Source organism: Crocodylus porosus, unplaced genomic scaffold (genome assembly GCF_001723895.1).
Source record: "Crocodylus porosus isolate Cpor-Errol unplaced genomic scaffold, CroPor_comp1, whole genome shotgun sequence".
NCBI classification, from domain to species: domain Eukaryota; kingdom Metazoa; phylum Chordata; order Crocodylia; family Crocodylidae; genus Crocodylus; species Crocodylus porosus.
The window spans coordinates 29,396,705-29,405,689 of record NW_017728950.1 but is presented as its reverse complement, the minus strand read 5'-3'; the positions used below and the strand labels follow the sequence as shown (position 1 = coordinate 29,405,689).

At 43.5% G+C, this 8,985-nt stretch overlaps 1 long non-coding RNA gene across 1 annotated transcript in view; it reads left to right on the top strand.

Moving 5' to 3' along the window:
• The window catches only part of LOC109323335, a 16,318-nt gene extending 8,263 nt beyond the window's left edge, over window positions 1-8,055 (top strand). The window contains exon 3 of the long non-coding RNA XR_002104622.1: window positions 8,045-8,055. This is a non-coding gene — a long non-coding RNA (uncharacterized LOC109323335). The remainder of the gene's footprint in view (window positions 1-8,044) is intronic.
• Window positions 8,056-8,985: the final 930 nt, after the last annotated feature.

Genomic DNA, 8,985 nt, shown 5'->3' with positions numbered 1-8,985 from the left:
TGGATGCTTATCTTGCTGGGATCCTATGACCCCAGCTGACTTCCTGCCCTTTGGGCAGGGGGCTGGACTCGATGATCTCTCGAGGTCCCTTCCAGCCCTGATGTCTATGAAATCTATGAAATCTAGTGTCCCTACGTAGAGCTTACTTGTATGTTGGTCCCTCGGCATGCTTGAGTTAGTGTATTCCCATTCCCCAGCAATCTTAGTTTAAAGCCCTGTCCAGAAGACCAGGCATCCTGGCCATGAACAGGGACTTACCTTTCTGCATGAGGTAAGTGCCTTCCCTTCCCAGGAGTCCTCTAGCCCTGAATTGTATGTGGTTGTCAAGGAAGCCCTTCCCCCCAGTGGAACCCAGTGAAGCCCTCTTGGTAGCACCATCATCAGAGTCATCAGTTCACTTTCTTGATGCAGCCTTCCCTCCTAGGACCATGGCCTGCAACAGGGAGAACAAAAGAAAAGACTACCTCAGCACCTGACCCCTTGAGCCCAGCCCCCAGACCCATGTAGTCACTCATGATCTGGTCTGGATTACTCCTGGCCATCTCATTTGTTCCCACATGGATGAGGAGCATGGGATAATAATCAGAGGGCTGGATGAGCCTAGGGATCCTCTCCACAACATCTCAGATGCAAGCCCCAGGGAGGCAGCAGATCTCATGGGCTAGGGGGTCTGGATGGTAGATGGGTCCCTCAGTGCCCCTGAGGAGAGAGTCCCCCACCAGCACCACCTTGTGCCTGCTCTTGTGGTTGTAGGTCACCAAGGGATGGCAGCATGCCACACTGGAGTAACTGGAGGGTTTCACAGGCTTAGATCCCAGACCTTCAACATTACTAGGGCTCTGTGTAGGTTCAAAACTACAAATACAACAATACATGAAAGTGACAGTTACTTTTTTATTTATTAACTGTTTATGTTTGTTTCAATATGTTAATAAATCCAAGGAGAATGGAGGAGGATTTTTCATCTGTCCTTGATATGCCTATCACTCATTAATGTTGTCACTGGAGGAATAATGTGCATAACTAGACAGTCAGGAGAATTTTATCCACTGTTCTCTATTTGCTTCAGGAATGCAAAAATCTAACCCTTTGTAACCCTCTGCTATGACAAAGTAAAGTTAATAACAGACATTAAAGAGAGAATGTTTATACAACAAATTGAAAGTGTAGTTTTAGCATGAAATGGTTAGATCAAAGTCAAGGTAGCCCAAATAACAATAACAGAGAAGACACTGGAACAGAGGCTTTAATATGTGCTAGCAACTAGAGTGCAAACTCTCCAGGACCCTGGTTACATTCTTTTGGGGTATCTATACAGCTTTTGAAGAGTTCCTGAGTGTGTATAAGCATTCAAAAGATCCAAGAGAACTCTATTGGTTTTGATCTCCCAGCAGCAAAACCTACTGGGGGAATACTGTACAAGCATTACAGGGACTAGCTGGATGCTCCACAGACAGCCTGCACAGCTGAGACCATCCAACCAGGGTTTCCCTCTGTATACATCCCAGCATACTTTGCAAGCTCCCTTGTCTGCCACAGACAGCCAACTACAGCAGAGGACACAGGTCAGCACTGATTGGCTGGCCATCACAGGGGACCATGTCCCCACTGTCTACAGATCCCGCTTCTTCCCTCTTTCCCTTCATCCCAGTTGTCAGGCTTCAAGATAGGATAGCCAGAGTATATCTACTGTCTTTTCAAGCCTGTCAGTTTCCCTTCCAGCAGCCCACAATGGATCCCTACCCCTCTGGCACCAGCCAATAGACTCAATTCCAGTGCAGACTGGGTGACTCTTGTCAGGTTCAGGTACTGCCAGGCTAGATGCTGGCAAGTCAAATTTGGTTGCTACCAGGTTGAAGTTGAATACTGCTGGGCTCAGAGGGTCTGGGGGCTCATGATCAGGGAGGTCTGGGGGCCCAAAGTCTCCTGGATCTGGGTCCAGGTGCACAGGGCCTAGCAGGTCTGGGCTGAGAGAGCCAGGGACTGTGGGAGCTGGGTCTAGGCATTTCAAGCTCTCTATTACTGGAATCAGATCAGCTAGACCTTTATACCTTTTCCCATCCACACCCTCTATATCTGCACCTGCCAAAACCACCCCTGACTTTTCAGGTAGGTTCTGGGTTCATCAAGGAGTGGGTAGGGGGCTATAGAAATGACAGGGACTAGATAAGTTTAGTCTGGTTCCTCTGGGGGGAATGGGGCCAGGGGCTCTGGGAACAACAGGGGTGGGAATAGGGGGCTGGTCTGGGTCAGTTGTGGAGAAGGTCTGGGGACTAAGGGAATGGCAGGGGCAGGGGCAGAAGAAGGTCACTCAGGGTTTGATGCTGGAAGATTAGAAGATACATGCTGGCAGGTTGGTTTCCCCTACCTGCTCATGGCATAGCTCCAGAGTGCTTGGCCACAGAAACAGGGCCTAGTCAACAGAGTCAGCCTTAGAGAAAATGTTGCCTTGGGCAAACTTGCCTCCAGTTTGTCTGCTGCTGCTACTTCCTCTCCCCTGCCCACCCACCTGCCTCTTTTATTGCTGTTGCCACTCGCCATCATGGCTGGGAGGCAATTAATTATCAGCGGCATCCACCTTGGTTCTGGAGGGAGGGAAGCGCACAGCCTGTAGCAAGGGCATGGGTGTCCTTTTTCCACTCTGCCACCTGGCACCCTCACCCAAGGGATTCCTGGCTGAGGGCATAAAGGCTCCATGGAGAAAGGGGTGGTACTGTGTGTGTGTGTGGCACTTCCCTGACCATGGCACCCTGCTGGTTGGCAGCTCTGCCCTGGACGGGTTATGAGCAGAGTGCTGGATGGTGCTATGGCAGCTTGTATTGGAGGGGTACAAGCATTCATTTATCCAGTAGAACTTCTACTGGAGGCCATTTCTACCTTGTTGTAAATGGTACATTTTTATATCATGCATGCCCTTTTTCATTGGGTTGAAACTGAATGCTTTTACTCTTAAAGTTTCTTCCTCTACATGTTCCAACAAAAAGCATAGCCATGTCCACTTTCTCCAGCCCCTCACTCTCCAAACTCAGAAAGAGACAGTGCAACCACACGAGAGGCACTCTCTGACTCTCTGGAGGCTCTCTCCATCATGCTTGAGGAGAGAACTTTACCAACTCAAGAACTTTACTAATTCAGTGTTTGGCCCATGTCAAGCATAAGGAGATAGGTGGGCTTAACTTCTATGTAATTCACTTGGGTACGCCACAGCAGCAGCATAGGCATAACCTCACATTACTAGCATGTGATGTAAAGGCTGTGTTTTCCCTTCTTCACTGTTATTGTTACTTGACTTCATAGTTTCTAGGTTAGAAGGGACTTGAACAGATCATCAAGTCTGACCCCTGCCCTGGGCAGGAACGTGTGCTGGGACCGTAATACCCCAGCCAGATATCTATCCAACCTCCTGTTGAAGGGGAGAGCAGCACCTCCCTTGGGAGCCCGTTCCAGAGCCTGGAAGCTCTAACTGTAAAGTAATGCCTCCTGCTATCAAGCCTGAACCTGCTGTCAATCAATTTGTGACTGTGATTCCTTGTTGTACTAGGTGGTGTGTGAGGGAACAAAGCCTCACCTATTTTCTGTTGATCCCCCCGGTGAGTTTATATATGGCCATCAGATCCCCTCTCAGTCTCCTCTTGTGGTGGCTGTATGCATTCAGGCTCTTTATCTTCAAAGGGCCTAGGTAGATGAAGCTGGTATGGGTATGCTATATGGCGTTGAGTCATATTTGCAATCTGAAAAAAAGAAGACATTTTATAGTTGAATAAAAGGAGATATGGTGAAATACAGCACAAATGCAGTCAATGTACATTTTAAACTGGAGAATTTCTCTATGTTATGTTAACATAGGGCTTAAATTAATTTAAATTTATACTACACGGAATAGACTTAGAATAATGTTGACACACAAGATCTGTAGAAAAGACAGCATTCCAGTGTTTCTTGAAATGAAACAGAGCCCATAGGATTTTAGAGTAAGGGTAACCCTGCTTAACACTCTTAATTGGTTCCAAGGAAATTGAGCGTTAAGCGGAACCTCATTAAGCGAAACCCATTTCCCCATAGGCCTAATGTAAATAGAATAATTGGTTACTGCCACTTCTTACCATAGATTCTCACCATCACTGCTGCCTCTCCCCACCCCTCCACCTGCCTGCTGGCCAGTCCAGCCCCATATGCCAGCCCACTGCGTGCGCTCCTGCCAGCTCTTACACCATGGGGCCCTGCATGCACTGCTTCTCCCCACCACAGCTTCTCCCCTCTCCCACGCCTGCCAGCTGCTCTAGCACCGTATGCCAGCCCGGACCCTGTGCTCCTGCTGCCCCGCTCTGCGCCCCTTCTGGCCCTGGCCCTGGCCCTGTGGCGCCAGTGCGGCCCCGAGCTCATGCCCGGCCGCCCACTTGCCACCACCACTCACTGCTTCTTGCCACCACTGCTGCTTTGCTGAGCGCTATAATGAAACTGGCTCAGCGCTAAGTGAAATCAGGTACGAATTTTAAATGTGCTCTGTATTGAAATAGCACTAAGTGAAACCGCATGAAGTGGTGTTGCCTGTATTGAGATGATTGTCTACAGATAATGATACTGGGAGTGGTGGCAGGGGAGAATAGTTTGCAGAACTGACTTCCATTCTTCTCTACCCTACAGCACATGGTTGCAGGAGGCAGTCATAAAGGGCATTTTTACATGTGCTTTTGGACGTGGTGCCGGGTGCTTTAATTAGCGAGCTGCACTAATTAAAAGCCTGCATGTGTCATATATATCAGTGTCACCACACATCGCTGTGCTGGGAAAATGGCAGCAGGGCACTTTGAACTAAAGCTTATCAGACGTGTTTTATTTCCAAGCGGTCCACCATCATTTTCTCATCAGTATTGAAACAAGTGGCAATGTTGATAAACATGACACGTGAGGCTGATGGAGAGCTTCAATTTCCACGGAGTTTCCAGCGTGTTGGAGCAGGCTTCCCGCGTGTGTGTAGAAGCCCAAAGAACTTGTATTGACATTTCAGAGCATGGCTTGCTTGTATTTCTTCCATCTTGAAATACCACCACCCACTTTCAGGAGAGGAAAAAATTACTCTTCATGGGGTTCCTTTACAGGACATCAGCTAAACAACCTCTTAACAATATTGTGTAAGTATTGCTTACCAAATTTTAAATATAAATGAGGGCAAACACGAAAGGTGATTATACTACTCTGTGGAGCTGGCTGGCCAGTGAGGAGTTAGACTAAATATTGATGTTTTTGTGTAACAATGAATTCCTATCATGTCACAGAATTCGACTATATGAATAAAACTAAATTCTGAAATCTTTCTACAACTGGAAGGCAATATGAGTTCATGTTGACTAAGATTTAAATGGGTCGCACAGTTCTGTGAAAAATGATGATGTGTGTCTATACTTTTGTGATGCAGAACACATATTCATATATTTTGATAACATGTCTTCCTTAGAATTATTACATTTCTTACAAAAGGACCTAATTTTACAAATGACTGCATGTTCAGTATACAGGAACCTTTCACTTCCAGTAGCATTGATTTATAGACAGAGTTGTCCAGTGGCTGCAAGTTCCTTTTTTATGAGGGATTTTAAAGTATTTATATTTGGTTTGGTTCAAACTTAGAAAGCAAAAACATGTTATTTTCTGAAGCTAAGTACCAGGATTTTTATTTTTTTTGGTTTGATTAAAACGTTGGTTTGATTTAAAATGTTATATGTAGTGTAAATTAAAACTGAAAACAAAAGTACTTTCATAGGAAAAATAAAAATAGGTCATTCTGAGCATATCAAAAAGTCACTTTTGCATTGTCAGCCTCTACCAGTTTTCTTCTAAAGTTAATGAAATGACATTATGGCAAAATCAATGCAATTTCACAAACCATTTTGATTTTTTGGACAGAATTGCATGTACTTACAGGATGTAGTTCCATCAAAATTTCCTGGACTAGCATTATTTGCCAACATGTTTGGTCATAGCCACTATTTTAGAGAGTAACAAGACTTAAACAGAACAATCTGTGTCACGTGTACCAAAATGGCAAAATTATAGGTAGCCAGAAGAAAATTGTTCAATTTGGATTTTATCCATGATAACTACCTTTCTTTTTCCATTCAACTTTTTGGCATAATTAAGAGGTTTGTATAGAAACCAGAAGTAGCTTATTTAGTTTGTGTCTCTCTGAACAGCATCTCATAGTGCCATGTAGGCAAACCCATAGAGTCTGAATCCTCTTCATATCAAACCAACAGTAATAAGGCCCCTAGTCAATTTGACAGACTCTCCAGCACTCCTTCCTCTTTGGAGTCACAACCTTTCTGAGGAAATGATTGAGGACAATGTTGTATATGCTTTTGATTGATATGGGTTTGGGGATAAAATTGTTAGCTTGAACAGGGAGCAAAGGTGTGAGAGAGGGGTTTTTTTTTACAGAGAAAGAAAGTCTGTGCAAAATTTCCTCAAGATGGTCAGGCTTTGGATTTGCCTCACCTTCTCTGGAAGATTGTTTCACAAATAGAGCCCCTCTGCAGAGTGTAACTTATTTCCAAAACATTTCACACTTTGGACACGAGTCTCAGTTCTAAATTGTGAGAGCTGTGTTCTTTTGTGATGTTCAGTTGATGTACCTGTAGCTTGCTTCACAACTTGATTTGAAAATTAGGACTAAAGCTATAAACTAGAATCTGCAGCAGATAGGGTGAAGGGATTTGAACATGGATCTGAAGTGTCCATGTCTGCCTAAGCCATGTTCTTTATCAGCGGGATCTCGTACATTGTCTTTATATTTTTCTTCAGATATGAGTTACATAAACTTGGCATAGACTGTTTTGGTCAGGTCCTTGCTTAGGATAAATTTATGCAAGTGAAAGAAGGTACTTTTAGAAACTCATGCTAGCCATGCATACAGATTAACGAGAAGTCAAATATGAACCCAGAGCTTTGCATACTTTGAATGGAAGACTGCATGGCTTTCATGAAAAATGGAGACAACATCCTTAGAAATTTTTGTGGTGTTTTCTTTCTTCCCATAATATTTCTTTCCAAAAAATACAGTTTTTCCAGTGTTCAGCTCGAGCTAACTGTTCTCCATTTAAGAGAGGATTTAGCATCATTCTTACATTTCAGTAGCAATGGTTTTGTAAACTGAGAATGAGACAGTAGATGAGTGTTACCAGCTTATTGGCAGCTAAATCTATAAAGTCTCACAATTACTTCCAGTATTTTCCTGTACATGTTAAGAAGAGGAGTTGTATGGGTTCCTATGGAGCCTACAGTGTAAGGATTTTGAAAGGGAATAGCAATTGTAGTCACTACTTTTTAAGCCCTGCTGGAAAGGAAATGAGTGGAGAACCACTGTAGTCCTGGACCATGTACTCTTCCTGTGTTAGGTCAGGCATGCTCACAGTTCCTTATGGTCTTCTATGTCAAAGGCCACAGTGGTTTAGCAGTAAGAGAACCAATATTTTGGTTATGTTTGTGGTCATTAGGTTGTCCTTTAGTGCCACTACAGCCAAGATTTTTTGTCCTAGGCCTTCCCCTAAATGCAAATTATAAGACATCCAGGAATCAGTTTAATTTTTTGTTTGAAAATTTAAATCTTTTGTTTAGTAATGTTTTTTGCCAAAGCACACAGAACTCCATATGTATAAAGTTGGTAAGGAATCAATGGAGATGACTTCCTCTTTTTTGTGAAAAGATTTTTTGGTGGTTGGCAGTACTTGATTAAAGTGAGGTTTGGGTAAAATATAGCCCTATGAACAAAATTACATAAATGGAAATATTGTAAGACATGGAATACTTTTGTAAACTATTTCAAGAAGCTTTCTGAAACTTGTTGGGCAAAATTATCACCAGTGAAGGATTCTTGAGAGCAGACCACCAAACAAGGATTGCACACATGAGAGATGATACTGCTGAGAGTGTGGTTTGGTTCCTTGCCATTATCATCTGGGCAAGGTCCCAAAACAGCTGCCTCTTGAAAGGAGAATGACAGACACAGATGGTTTGTACTGCCCAGATTCTGGGTGGCTGTAGGTGGCAGGAGAGAAAACTATGCTATCATCATGTAACATAATATTATTATTGTGGTATCTGGGCTTACCTAAATCTGTTTACATCCTAGAAGTCCCAGGGCCAGTCCTAGGTAGCTAAGGGGAGAATTAACTTTAGGTCAATAAAGTAAATGCATCTTCATTATGAATGACTCTTTAGCCTGGAAAAGCGCAGGCTCAGGGGGGACCCGGTGGCTACTTATAAGTGCATAAGGGTGGTACATCAGGATCTGGGAGAACACCTGTTCACCAGAGCACCCCAAGGAAAAACAAAGACCAACGCTCATAAACTTTTCCAAGACCATTTTAGGCTGTACGTAGGGAAAGACTTCTTCATGGTTTGAGCCCTAATGTCTGGAATAGACTCCCTCCAGAGGTGGTGCAAGCACCTACTCTGGACTCTTTTAAGAAATGTTTGGATGCTTATCTTGCTCAGATCCTCTGACCCTAGCTGACTTCCTGTCCCTGGGGCAAGGGGCTGGATCTGATGATCTTCAAGGTCCCTTCCAGCCCTAACGTCTATGAAATACTTTTTCAGACTGGTTAGATATCTGAGAATACCGTAAAACCACAGCAAATCATCCAAAAATGAATGTTCCAATACTTTGATGTCAATTATAAATTGCTATCTATTGTATTAATGTGTTTTTTAGGTATTCATGAGGTAACTTTTAATATGTCAGGGATATAAATCTGAACATTACCAGATATTTCTTTAGTTAAAGTAGTGCTGAATAATGCAATTAGCGCAGCTACTTTATAAATCGGTATATTTAAACTAAGCTAGCCAGAAAATAATTATGCTTAATAAATATATTTTGACTTTTTCTCCCATAAGCCAATGGGAAAAAAAAAAAAACCACCCCAAAGTGTTCTGGCAGTTGTTTTGTGGGTGGCTTGGGATATAGGAAACCTAGGTTCAAGTCCTTGC